This window comes from Microtus ochrogaster, chromosome 5, assembly GCF_000317375.1.
Source record: "Microtus ochrogaster isolate Prairie Vole_2 chromosome 5, MicOch1.0, whole genome shotgun sequence".
NCBI lineage: Eukaryota > Metazoa > Chordata > Mammalia > Rodentia > Cricetidae > Microtus > Microtus ochrogaster.
The window spans coordinates 93,195,241-93,207,608 of record NC_022012.1 but is presented as its reverse complement, the minus strand read 5'-3'; the positions used below and the strand labels follow the sequence as shown (position 1 = coordinate 93,207,608).

The following is a 12,368-nucleotide window of genomic DNA, read 5'->3' as shown; positions in this document are numbered from 1 at the left end:
TGTGAAATTCGCAACTAACAAAAATAACTTAAGCATCCTTTCCCTCCAGCTTTCAAGTACTTAATAGCATAAGCAAAGTCATCACATGCACCCGTCACGAGGCAGACTTCATTCACCATCCGTACACACTGTATGACTCCAAGCAATGATTCTAGGGCGTGCGCAGAGTGTGAAGGCTGCATACCAGCTGCTTCAGCAAGGACAGAGAGAGTACAGTGCCAAGTTTTCAGCAGGCTTTAGGTATCATTTTAAAAATCAGATACAGTAAACCATTGTCAGTTGCAAAATGCTTATTAATCAGAGTAGTGAGTACATGGGTGCTGTCACAGTACTCTCTGTACCTTACATAAAACTATATGCAAAAATTAGCTATTAACATTTTAAATAAAAATTAAAGCCCAATTTCCGTACTTCTAAACTTTTAGGTCTTAAAATAGTGCCATCCTAAATGAAAATATCCAATTCTCCCAACTTTACAAGTGACTGCATGCTTAGATTTGAGAACTCTTGAGCACTTCTATGACCATTAAGTGGGTTTTATAATCTAGTAAAGTCTGAACAGAAAACTCAGCTTCAATGAAATAAAAGTGACTATTATAGTTATATGCAAAAATTATTTTCCTTCAGCACAGAAATAATGTAATTATGAGTCCATCCATGACAACATCAAGAGAAAGAAAACATGCAGGCAAGTGCACAGAAGTCTGTTTTCTGACTAGAAAAAGTACACGCCAGCTCTCTCTGATCTGGTTAGTTCCATGTACTCAAAACAAATTCTAGTCTGCCTTCTTTAAATAAAATCGTTTTACCTAACTCCTGAAGCTGATGTAGTGAAGCCACTCCACCACCTACCCGGCCCTGCTCTATGAGCTTCCCGGAGTTCCCACAGTGGGCAGCTGGCATGGCCATGCTTTACAAAGCCAGGGTTTCCTCAGGCTTTACTTGCTCATATTTCTGCAGCACTAACAATTGGTTCTCATTTTCCTATGAACAAAACTATAACAAAAGCAAACAATGCCCAAACAGAAACGGAGAGCCGGTCTTCCAGCCAGAAAGAGCTGGATGACCTGACCAGACACTAGGAAAACTGGCCAGTCATTCTAAAAGCCACCTTCACCTGTACATTACCCACATTCCATCAAACACCATTCAAAAGTAAAACTCAAACTAAAGCAGTTAGTAAGTGTGAGCTAAAATTGAAGCTTTAACAGAAAGCATAAAGGATGTATGCACACCCTCATCCATACACACATTCTAGTTAAAATTCTGGGCAATGGACCTCTACCTATATTGTAATTTTAAAAATAGCATACTGGAAACACGATTAAAGGCAAAAACCCATAGCACACAAAAAACAGGAAAAATGAATACACTGGAAAGAAGAACAAGAACCAGTATTTCAAAGAAATAGTGGCGTAGGCAGTGAGGACAGGAGCCCACAGGGAAGGCCTTTGCCTGGCTCCGAGGACCAGTAGAAAGGCGATGGCAACCACACCCAAGCAGTCACTGAGCTCCCCCATCTATCATTTCCACCTTTTAAGTGAGAGCCTCATTTGTTAATGCTAAAGGACTTATCAGAGGCATTCCACCTGTGCAGTGGAACAGAAAACCCGTAAACTGCACCGACAAAACTGAATAAATAATAATCTATGTGACATGGACTAGATATTCACCCACCCAAATTTTAAGTACCTTTTGTTACTGGTGTTACATCATCAAAGAGTCTTGGAAGTCAAGGTCATATAGCTAAGTAACACCTCTATTTCTTTATACAAGGATGCTTTCAGACAATATTTTTGACCATGTTACTCCCCTCCCCCACTTCTCCCTACCTAACAAGAGAAGTGAGAAGACTCTAAGAAATGCAGAGTCTCCACAGTGTGGTGTCAGGGAGGCTTCCCAAGGCAGATGAGGGCAGGGCAGAGCCCTCCAAAAGTGGACAAGCGATCCTTAGAATACGGTTGGTATGAAAATAGTACTAAATAGTGACCAATTTAACACAGGCAGAGATCCGTGAGCAGCCTGGGGATCAATAAAGATGCAGAATAAAATTCAAAGTGAACCAGGAACCACTGAGGCGTGAGTCAGAATTTCCCAAGTTCCTAGGGGCTGGGAGTCAGGAAGCCTAGCTGAGCACATGGCAACCCACCATCCTATGTCCACCACTCCCTCCACCCTAGACTCATGGGCCGGGAGACATAGGGCAGAAAAGAAAACAGGTAGACCAGGAAAGTGGTCACTGTGCCCAGTCAAGACTGAACTTCTCACACAACTCACACAGTCATTAAAGAATAAGAGACTATCCCCCATCAATTCTTTCAACATTATCAGGCATGCAAATGTTTTGCCTATGACCTGCAGAATCAAGACAAATTTAAGACAGTGTCTTACGTGTGTGCACACAGAGTAACTATAATCAAAGTAGAATAAAATGATACTTGTCTAAGAATAAATGCTTACTAGCCAAGTGCTGAAAGTATTAAAGCCTAAGAGCAAGCAACCTACCAGATTCTGTGTAGATGCAGAAACCATTCTACTATCATGCTTCAAAAGGCAAAACTGCTAAAAATGAAGTAAAAACTGTATTCTCTCTTGAGGGGAATCATCCTATTGATGTAACCAAGGATGGCCTTGAACTCTATGAGCTTCCCAAGTAATGAACTACTTCTTTCTTTTCAATCCTGGTCTGTCTGTAGCCTGAGTCAAGTGTTCAGCTTTGTCAATTCAATCTTACTTCTTGCTTCTCCAGAGTTATAATGGTTAAGTCAAGTGAATATAGGGTCAGAACTTCAGATTAAGTAATCCTAAATCACACTCGATTTCCTTGACACTAACTATAGCTGATCTATGGTCCAATGTTCCTGGGCGGTTCCATACTCCACAATGTGGCTCTAAACATGCCCAAGAAAGAGAACTCTGCATCTCAACTTGCCCTCCACATTCAGACGCAGGCAGAGTCAGTGGCAGGGCTCCAGAAGTAATGCAATGTTTTCCTTCCCTGTTTAAGAGAAATCTCCCTCCCTCCCCAGCACCTGTTACAAGTTTCTCTTCCCCATCAAACCAATCAGAACTCTGGTTGCATGTACTCAGGGATCACTGGAGCATCACCTTCAGTTCCTAATCCAAGTCTGCAAAGTGCTCAGCATATATTAAGCGCAACTATTCAATGGGCTAACACACTTATCAAAAACTAAAAATGCTGCAGTCTCACTGCTCGACCTGCTACTTTGTAAACAACACTAGACAGCCCCACCACAGAGTGGCTGTGCACTCAACTTCATTTCCACCTCTGCACTTTCCACACATCACAAGACACTGTACTTCTGGTCTGGTCCAGACAACACTGTTCTTCAGCTCCAGCCTCACAAAACAGGAGCGAGCAGGAGGCACATGCTCGTCCCAAAGACAACCGTAAGTGAATTATCTTTTGATTAAACAAAGCTAAAACATGAATTAACAAAAAGTTTTTAATTTTGAGTTGCTTAATAGGTTACTAAAAAGGTCATCTCTTAGTTGTTTTCATGTGAACTTTCAAAGAAGGTTGTGTGAACAACAGGACAAAATGATCTATGAAAGCCATAGTTTTATTTGTGAAAAAATATTTCATTAGGCCATCAAGACCAGTACGTGAGAAAAAAGAATTGAGGTCCAATATATTTAAGACTTTTAAACTCCCTGAAGACCATAGATTTGCAAGTGTGTTCAAGTGTACCCACCCACACTAGTGGACCCATCTTGTGCTTGCTAACAAAGAACTGCCATTGCCAAGAGGAGCTGACACAGTGCCCTGGCGTGGCACTTTTTAAAAAGTATCACATGGAATGTTGGTGTTCAAACTCTTAAGGAAGAGTAAACACAAACCCCAGAGCACAAACTTCACAGATAACATTAGGTAGCAATAATCAAGGTTAAAAGCACAGAAAGGACCCAAGAAAGGAATAATGCAAAATGACCCTAGTAGTAGACCAGGCAGCAGCTGCTCCCCTGCCTACAGCCTCATCAAGCCATGTGATGTTTCACTGTCTGGTCCGCTTCCAGAATAGCAAACCTTACAACTGTGAAGGTTCCTGATATTTAGAGTATTACAGAGATGCAAAATTTTACTAAGAATGCAAATGTATTTTATTATTTTAATACAAAGAACTTCGAGGAATGGCCCCCCCATCTTTGTTTGTGAGCCCCAAAACACAACAGTAAATGAGCTGTTCGCTACCTGGAGCTACATTATGAATACTCCACTGGTGTTTTATTTTCTCAATTTGCCATATTGTTATATAAAAGGAACACAGTTTCAAGACACAAACATCACAAATTTAGCATACAGATTTCCTTCATTTACTCAGCAACCATTTCAGCAGCCACCACCCGCTAGAATGCTAACAGGTTCTGGGGATGGTCCCACTGAAGAGCTGCCAGCGGCCTGCTGAAGGGTGGCCTTGCTGCTGGGACCAGGACTCAGGAAAGAGGCAGCACGAAGGAAAACTCATTGACCTGTGGACCACCCAGCACACACAGGATAGGGCTCCAGCACCCTTTAAGAACCACACTGTGAGCTCAGTGGTTTCATCTGAAAAGAGGGGTGGAATGCACAAAGTGAGGCTGACCACAGCTCAATCACAGACTGTTCTCCAGCCCTCAGCAGGCTTCTTTGCTGGACAAGTGGTCTCACAGTTTTCTTCTTTTAGACAGGGTCTCACTGTGTAACCAAGAGCTCACTTATGTAGCCTGGCTTGCCTGTGCCCTCATCCCCATCCCAGGTGCTGGTTCTCAGCATCGTGATAGAGCAGCTTATTCTTGCTATACCTGGAAACCCTGTAAGAAAGAGACAGCAGCCAAGCAGGTACAGCAGTAACAGGCCAGGGCACTGCAGCAACAGGACAGGCCCAGGGCTCTGTCAGAGGAATGGAGCAATGGGACCCGTCTGGGAGGAAAATGGGTCCCATCCATCTAAAGCTGCTACCTGTGGCTATGGGTACCGAAGCTTACATCTGAAGACTCTAGTTTTTCAGTCTGCAGCCACACTGTGGCAGCTAAAGCTGCTAAGAAAGCACAAACACTGTCCCTGCACCACAGGTCCCATTCTATAGTGCAATGCTAGAAGCAAGAAAACACAAATGCTGACCAACTAAAGCACAGCCATTGTCTGATCTTAAGATCAAGACCAAGACTAAAGCACAGCCATTGTCTGATCTTAAGCAAGAGCCAAGGTAGTGTGAACTGGACAGGGGCCGACAGTGTGCGTTATGCACAGACCTCACGTCTGTGAGGAGCACTAGATGTAAAAGGGGGGAGGGCAAATCCACAAGTCCCCGTGACCTACACAAAACAGAAGGGCCTGTAAGGGCAAAAACAAAGCAGTACGTACTGCCTTACAGGCCATTATCAAACCAAATAAGGGAGGGTGATATATACTTTTTTTCCGAAGAGGGTAAAAATGAGAAGGATTTGACACCAACCAGAATGGGACTCGAGGCAGACAGCGTGATCCGCACAGGAGCCTAAGTTACTGCGGACCTGAGCTAAAGTCCCGGTTTTTGCACAGGAGTGGCAGCACCCCGCTGCAACACTGAGTGCACTGAGGGGAACAGATACAGAAGGATATCCAGCAGGGGAAGCTAAAAGGCCTTCGCACCGTGAAAGCCAAGACTGAGGTGCCGTGGCTACGCCAAGAAAATGAACCAATGCTGGATATACTAGGGAAAAAAGGACAAGATTTGGAGAGATTTAGACACAAAAAGCCACAGTTACAGCCCAGTAAGTTGGGGTCAGTTCCCAATTCACTGCTTAGGCTGCTTCTTATAAATGCACCATGGTGGAAACCGAGGCGTACAATTGCAAATCACAGTGTCTATTTAAGCCGGACAGTGAGCATGAACTAAACAGGGAGGCTCAAGGACTGACCCTTCAGCTCAGTCACACCATCACAGGTCAGAGACGAGAGCAAGAGCCAAGGGTTCCCAGTCAAGAATGGAGAAAGCTTGCCCAGATGCAGCGAAAACCCCCAAAACAACTGCAGCAACTGGGCTAATGCTACAATAACTGAAAAGAGGCCCCAAATGCCTAACAAAGTATCACTAGTGCGAGTGAAAAGGGGGGGGGGGAATGAATGGTATAAATCACAGCATGTCTGTCTGTAGACAGTAAGAGGCAGACAGGCCTCGGGAAAGCACCGGAAGCACCGGCGTGCAGGACAGAGAATGTGAGCCCGTGGGCTTGCTCCAGCCACACCCCGAACAATTACCAGAGTTTATCCTAAGGTGAGAGGACAGTCACAGGGGTCCGTGGTGTTCTTCCAATTATCCATCACTCCCCCACACACTGTTAAATGGACCCATGATGCAACGGATAAGGTTGTAGGTTCCAGCTGCCTCTAGTTGAGGAGAAAGAGCAGGTATCAAACAGTCTCTTCATAGAGCCTTCAGAGAAATTTCACAGAGCAGCATGTGCTGGGATAGAATGGCAATAAGGAAAAACCCAGGCCCCTTCAGTACTAGGGCAGAGCATTAGTCAAGCACCCCTTCAGAAGCTCTCCCTACTTCCTCAGCCTCCACAGTGCTAGGAGTACAAAAGTGAACCACCACTCTAGGCAAAAATCTGCTTTCACCATTTTCTTAAATATAACGTTGGCAGTGAACTTTAGGGCTTTACTGGGCAGCAGCACCACCATCTGGGCAGCCATTATTCGCCCTCCAAAGTACCTGCTGCTCTTCTGGTATTCCTGGACTTCCAACTGCAACTTCCAAGATGAGAAAAGGATCAGACAATGTCTGGAGCTCTGCTTTAGGACCCACAATTAAAACTAGGTAATAAAGGTCTCTAGCAGGTCATTATCAGACATGGAATCACAAAGTGGCTGGGCTAAAATCCTAAATTAAAATAAGACATTAAACTTATCTATTTAAAAAGATAAAATTAGCACACTGTCCCCTAATAACACACTTCTATTTCTGCATCTAAATGAACCTTATGGCATTTAATACTACATCTGCTGTTGTAAAGTCTTTCCACTGGTACAAAGTTTTACACAGCATTTATTAAAAAAAAATGCTCACCTGTGATGTACTGTTCGTTTACAGCAGTCCATTCAGAATCTGAAGGCAAACTCAGCTCTACACCCTTGTCCCCCCTAGTTCTGAAGTGCATGACTCTTCACCTGCTTATTCTGTATTAAGGAAATGCTAGACAAAGTTTGCAGCCACCACCCTGCAATGTAACCAGTTCATACTCTAACCTAAATTTAAGATCTTCAAACTGTACTCCCAAGAAATCTCGCAGTGAACTCCGTTCCTTGCATTTTATGCAGCGGGTGCCCATAAGTACACATTCATTTAGAGGTATGTACCACCCACCCCTTCAGCTACTGGAAAGCCTGGCCCTAACTCCAGCTTTTTTACTCTTCCTTCCCCTTCAGACCAACAGTCAAATTTGCTGACCACAGATAACATGAAGATTTAAGAACATACTCAGGGGTTATAAATCAGTTTTTCAAAACTGTTAAACATATCTGTTATACATCTGCTTTAATAATAAAATCAATCTAGAAATTGAGTTAAATCTCAAGAAAAAACAGAAGAAAAAAATGGGAAATGCTTGAGACAGTTCTCACAGAACCTAGATCAGTGGCTCTCAACCTGTGGATCGCAACCCGAGTAGACCACTGTCTATTACTGTCACGATAAGAAATGGAACATAACAGCCACCTTCTGAACCAATGCTGATAAACCAGAACTAGGAAAACTTCTGGAATACCACAAGACACTAGCCAGGCACAGTGCTGGTGCATGCAATCCCAGCACCCCAGAACCTGTTCCAGGCCAACCTGGAACACACAGGGAGACCCTGTCTCAGGAAAGCAAACAAACCCTCTCCAGCAGCTCCACAAAGAAACACAGGCCCATGGGATGGGTTAGATGCCTGGGACTGAGAGTTCAGGATGCAAAGACCCATGTTGCACAAAGTCACAGCTGCGGCACTATATTCAGGAGGCATTTTGTTATGTTTTGAGATGGCCTCATTATGGGCTCACAAGAATCCTTCCCCTGCTGAGCTCAGCCTTCTGTGCAGGACTGTAGGCTGTGACACAGCACGCTCTACATGCTTCTGAAGACCAGCTCATTTTTTTTTAGTCCAGCCAGAACCTGCCATTTAAACAAAGACCACTTTACAAACTTGGAGTCAAAATCAGGCTAGCAGTAAAAGACTGAACCAATACAATTACCTTGCCCGCCCAAACCAGATGACCAAAATTAACATACTACCAAATTAAACATACTCAGCTAACCTCCAGGTCAACACTGTTTCTACCTAAGTTTGAAATTAGCCTACTATTACATTCAGCTTGGCGGCTCAGGCTTCTAGTGAAACCAGGAGATGGTTTAAATAAGGTGAGTGGGGTGGACTTTGTCCAGCGTTTAGGAGCCTGAAGACCACCATGAAGAGAACTGCTTCTCCAAGATCTATGACTCATTCGCCTGGAGAGCTGGCCAGGTTTCCAGTACCTTCTCTTCTTGTTGAACCAGTCTTAATTAAGACCAATGAGAGAGTTTCTGGTTACCCCAAAGTATGCAATTCCACTACTGAACCCCTAGGGCTTATCATGCAATGGTCTTCACTGCCGTGGTTCGAAGGCATCACATCACAGCTGTGCAGAACTGCTGGCTGCCTCCCTCTTTTGTAAGCCTCTGGGCCCTGGTCTGAAGTGCATGGCACCTTTAGCGATAAGAACTTACCCTCCACCTCTTGGGAACAACCAAGGGTAATAGCAATAGGTGTATGTTTTGGGAATCTACTGGCAGAGAGCTGGCCAACCACTCAAAAGAGAGTTTCTCATGCCTAGTATTGGGTTTTTTTTTGTTAGATAAGTCTTTGGCTCCAGATGAGAAAATTGTACATAAACTATATATATATGTATTTATATAATTATGTGTATTATACATTTTTAGGTAGATAGTTAATAGTACATGGACATGCTAGAGTGTGTGTGGGGGTAGACCATGAGGACTTAACCCTATACACAGGGGACTATAGGCAACTGTCGAATGCTGATGGTAGGAGAGTCGTCCCTAGAGAAAAGCTCCCCAATTAATTAGCCAATACCAAACAGGCAGCCCTGAAAACATTACACAGACTAAGCAGGTTGTAGTTAGGAATATATGTGCGCCTGTATGTGTATCTAACAATGAAAAAATAGGCCAGGAATTTCAGTGAGAGCAAGAGAGATATGGAGCAAGGAAGGGGAAAGAGAAATGAGATTTCAAAAATAAAAAAGCAATAACAAAAGTCACACTCAAATGTGACAATACTCCCTTTACAGCAAGAAACCTGGAGTTCCAAAGGCTAAGTGATCACCAGCTGTCTCTACACAGTAGACACTATTTCATTTCAGCCAGATTCTGGAAAGCAGAATCCAAAAACAAAATCTAAACTCTCAAGAATCCTTGTAAACTGACCATTTCGCTTCAAAAACCAATGCTTCACACCCTTGTAAGTAACCAGACTGATCTGAAACAGTATTTTCAGAAGCAATGCTACTAAGAGAAGTGCTCACCTCTACCCAGGAGTGGAGAGGAAGGTCTGAAGGTGCAGACAAGCCTTCCAGCCAACCAGTGCTGTCCTCAGCTCACAGGCAGGAACCACACTCACTTCACAGCTGACAAATCCCGAAAGAGCTTTTTTTCTCCAGTAAATCAGCAGTGTGGCCTTTACCCCCTTGAGCACCTGAGCCCTGGTTTCTCACACTGTAAGCACAGAGCCCTTAACACTGCCGTACTGACTGCGTGTTCTCTCGCCAAGGGCCAGCCCTGCTCTCAGGCCAGCCCTTTACCTGGGAGTCCTGCACAACTGTTCCCCCACAGAATCACCCACACAAACCTGCGGGAGTAAGTGGAAAAGCAACCTGCGTCCTGTCCACCCGAGGGCGCTCCACATGACCACAAGCACTGCTGCCTCAACTGAAAACTGGGAAGAGACACCACAAGCAAGTTCAAAAAAGGTGGCTAGGCCCTAAGATAGTGTACTTCCTCTTAAAATCCTTTCTCCCCAAGGAAGAATATATAAATATGCATTCTTCCAGAGATTGACCAGCAGATAAATCCAGGTTCCTAGTCAAGAGAAGCTCAGCCTTAAATACAAAGGAAACTTTCTTAGGTAATCAGGAAATAAAGACCTTTCTCTAGAGGATTAAGAACCTTTGATTCACTTTCAATTGACAAAAAAACACTTTTCATTTTATAAAAGCACAAGTTGGTACTCATTTCACCCTGTTAGCTCATTATGGACTACACCCTCTGCCACCGCTGAACCTCAAGGCCTGACTGACTATTCTGCAAACTGTGTCCTCTCAGAGAGAACAGAGGCTGCCTCCTCAGGCCTGGCACCAAAGCATCTGCTCTAAACATTGGTCAAATGTTTAGAAAGGGGCCACGAAATAAAGGAAGGAAGGAAGAAGTTACCATCTGTAAGGTTTTGAACAGTTTATCAGGCAGGCGTCTGAGGCCCAGACCACTCCCTCACCTAAGCACTGAGATTCTCATTCGACTCCGCCTTCGCTGCCCCCTTACTGCTTACAAGTGTGCCCATCAAGCTTCCCACCCCCAGTGTGCACAGGCTCTATTTCTGCCCTGCACTCACCACCAGCATCTCTGGGCACACACTTAAGAAACGTGTCTCCTTGTCAACCACCTTGGCGGTGGCATTCACAAAATGGTGCCGAAGCACAATTTCTATTACCCCCATCATTACAGCTGGGGACATTTAATACCCAACGTACACTAGTCAGGCCAAAGGTTCTCAACCTGGGGGTCGAAGGACCCTTTCACAGGGCTTGCCTAAGACCACCGGAAAACAGGTATTCACTATGATTCATAACAGTAGCAAAATTAGTTATGAAACAACAACGAACTTTTCTGGTTGGGGCCACAATTGTAATAAAGGGTCGCAGCATTAGGAAGGCTGAGAAGCGCTGCTCTCAACAAGTCTACCAGATAGTATTTCCCGACACCTGCGCCTGGTGAACCGCTTCCCTATTGGAGGCTGGTCCTCCGACCGTGAGGTCCAAAAGGACTCTGTCCCAGGCAAGCTAAGCTTTCCAGACAGCCTGCTTCCTCAAGGACTTCTGCCTGGGAGGGTCTGGCGCTAGCTACTACTAGAGAAAGACTTTTGCAAGCTTCCTACTTCCCCGCCACCAATTGTCCAGGCTCGGTCTTCAGGACAAAGGTTGTTAGGTCTCAGAATGACAATCCCCAGCACGGTCATCAATGTTGTCTGATGCTTGAGAAAGGGCGCTCTCAAACCTGAAAGGCACTTCTTTTAAATTTGGGGGATTTCTGAATATTTAAAGGTAAAAGTGAACTAAATGTAACAGCAGCCTTAATTAAAATAAAGTTTGGGCCAAACACATGGAAATACAAAACCAATAAGCCTAAGCGCCGTTAAATTAGAAACCAACAGAGCAAGCTGTATTCCCTCTTTGCCGGGACGAGGGAGTGCTCCGAGGCGGCAGCAAGCCACAAGTAAATAGCGAAATGGCTTCCTAAATCCCAGACAAAACGCTTCACAACTTGGCCATGTGAAAAACAGGAGGCAGACTTTCATCAAAGGCAAAGCAGCCGTCTCTCGAGCTTGTTGTCTGGTCTAAGCCACCATTATTCACGGCACAAAGCTCTCGTTTCACTAAAACCACTCCTCGATTTCCTCTCGCCGACCTCCGCATACCAGCGGCCCAGCCACTCTCCATTCAGCGCTCAGGCCCGGGGGGAGGGGAGCCCACAGATGTCTGGAGACCCGAGCCCGAGACAAAGCTGCCCCGCAGCCGGGCGGCGCAGCGGAGCGGGCCTGGGGCGTCCAGCTCGGGAGCGTCCGTCCCAAGTCCGGTCCCCGAACACAACACTCGGAACGAGTCGGACCGCTCGCTCGCCCGCACGGCCTGGCGGTCTGCGCCCAGGAAAAGCACACTTGGAGCGGACCCCGCACTAAGTGGCTCGCGTTCTGGCTACAGAGGAGCCCCCTCCCCCTACCCCCGGCTTCCGAATCCTGTGCACCCCCCACCAGGAGTGGTCGTCGCTCGCCCACGACCCCCCCTCATTCCCGCCGGGGTCTCGGCCCTGCCGCCACCGATCCCACGCGAGTTCAGGACGCGCCGTCCTCCGAGGACACGCTCCTGACTCCTCCCGCCCGCTGCACCCAAGAGTTTGGCGACTCCACGGCTTTAAAGTTGTTTGGATTCAAACTCACACAGTCAGGTCGTTGCGAGGAGAGAAAGAGATCTATCTATACGTTCTCCACGACGGAAGAAGGCGACGCGCGCCAGTCCGGCGTCCCCTGTGCGCGGGGGCGGCCCGCACCCCCGTCGTCCGCGGGCAACGGAGGCG

At 45.8% G+C, this 12,368-nt stretch overlaps 1 protein-coding gene across 2 annotated transcripts in view; it reads right to left on the bottom strand.

The window, feature by feature from the left end:
- Ctnnb1 (catenin beta 1) overlaps nt 1-12,368 on the bottom strand; it is a 29,063-nt gene that overhangs the window by 16,253 nt on the left and 442 nt on the right. The window lies entirely within an intron of this gene.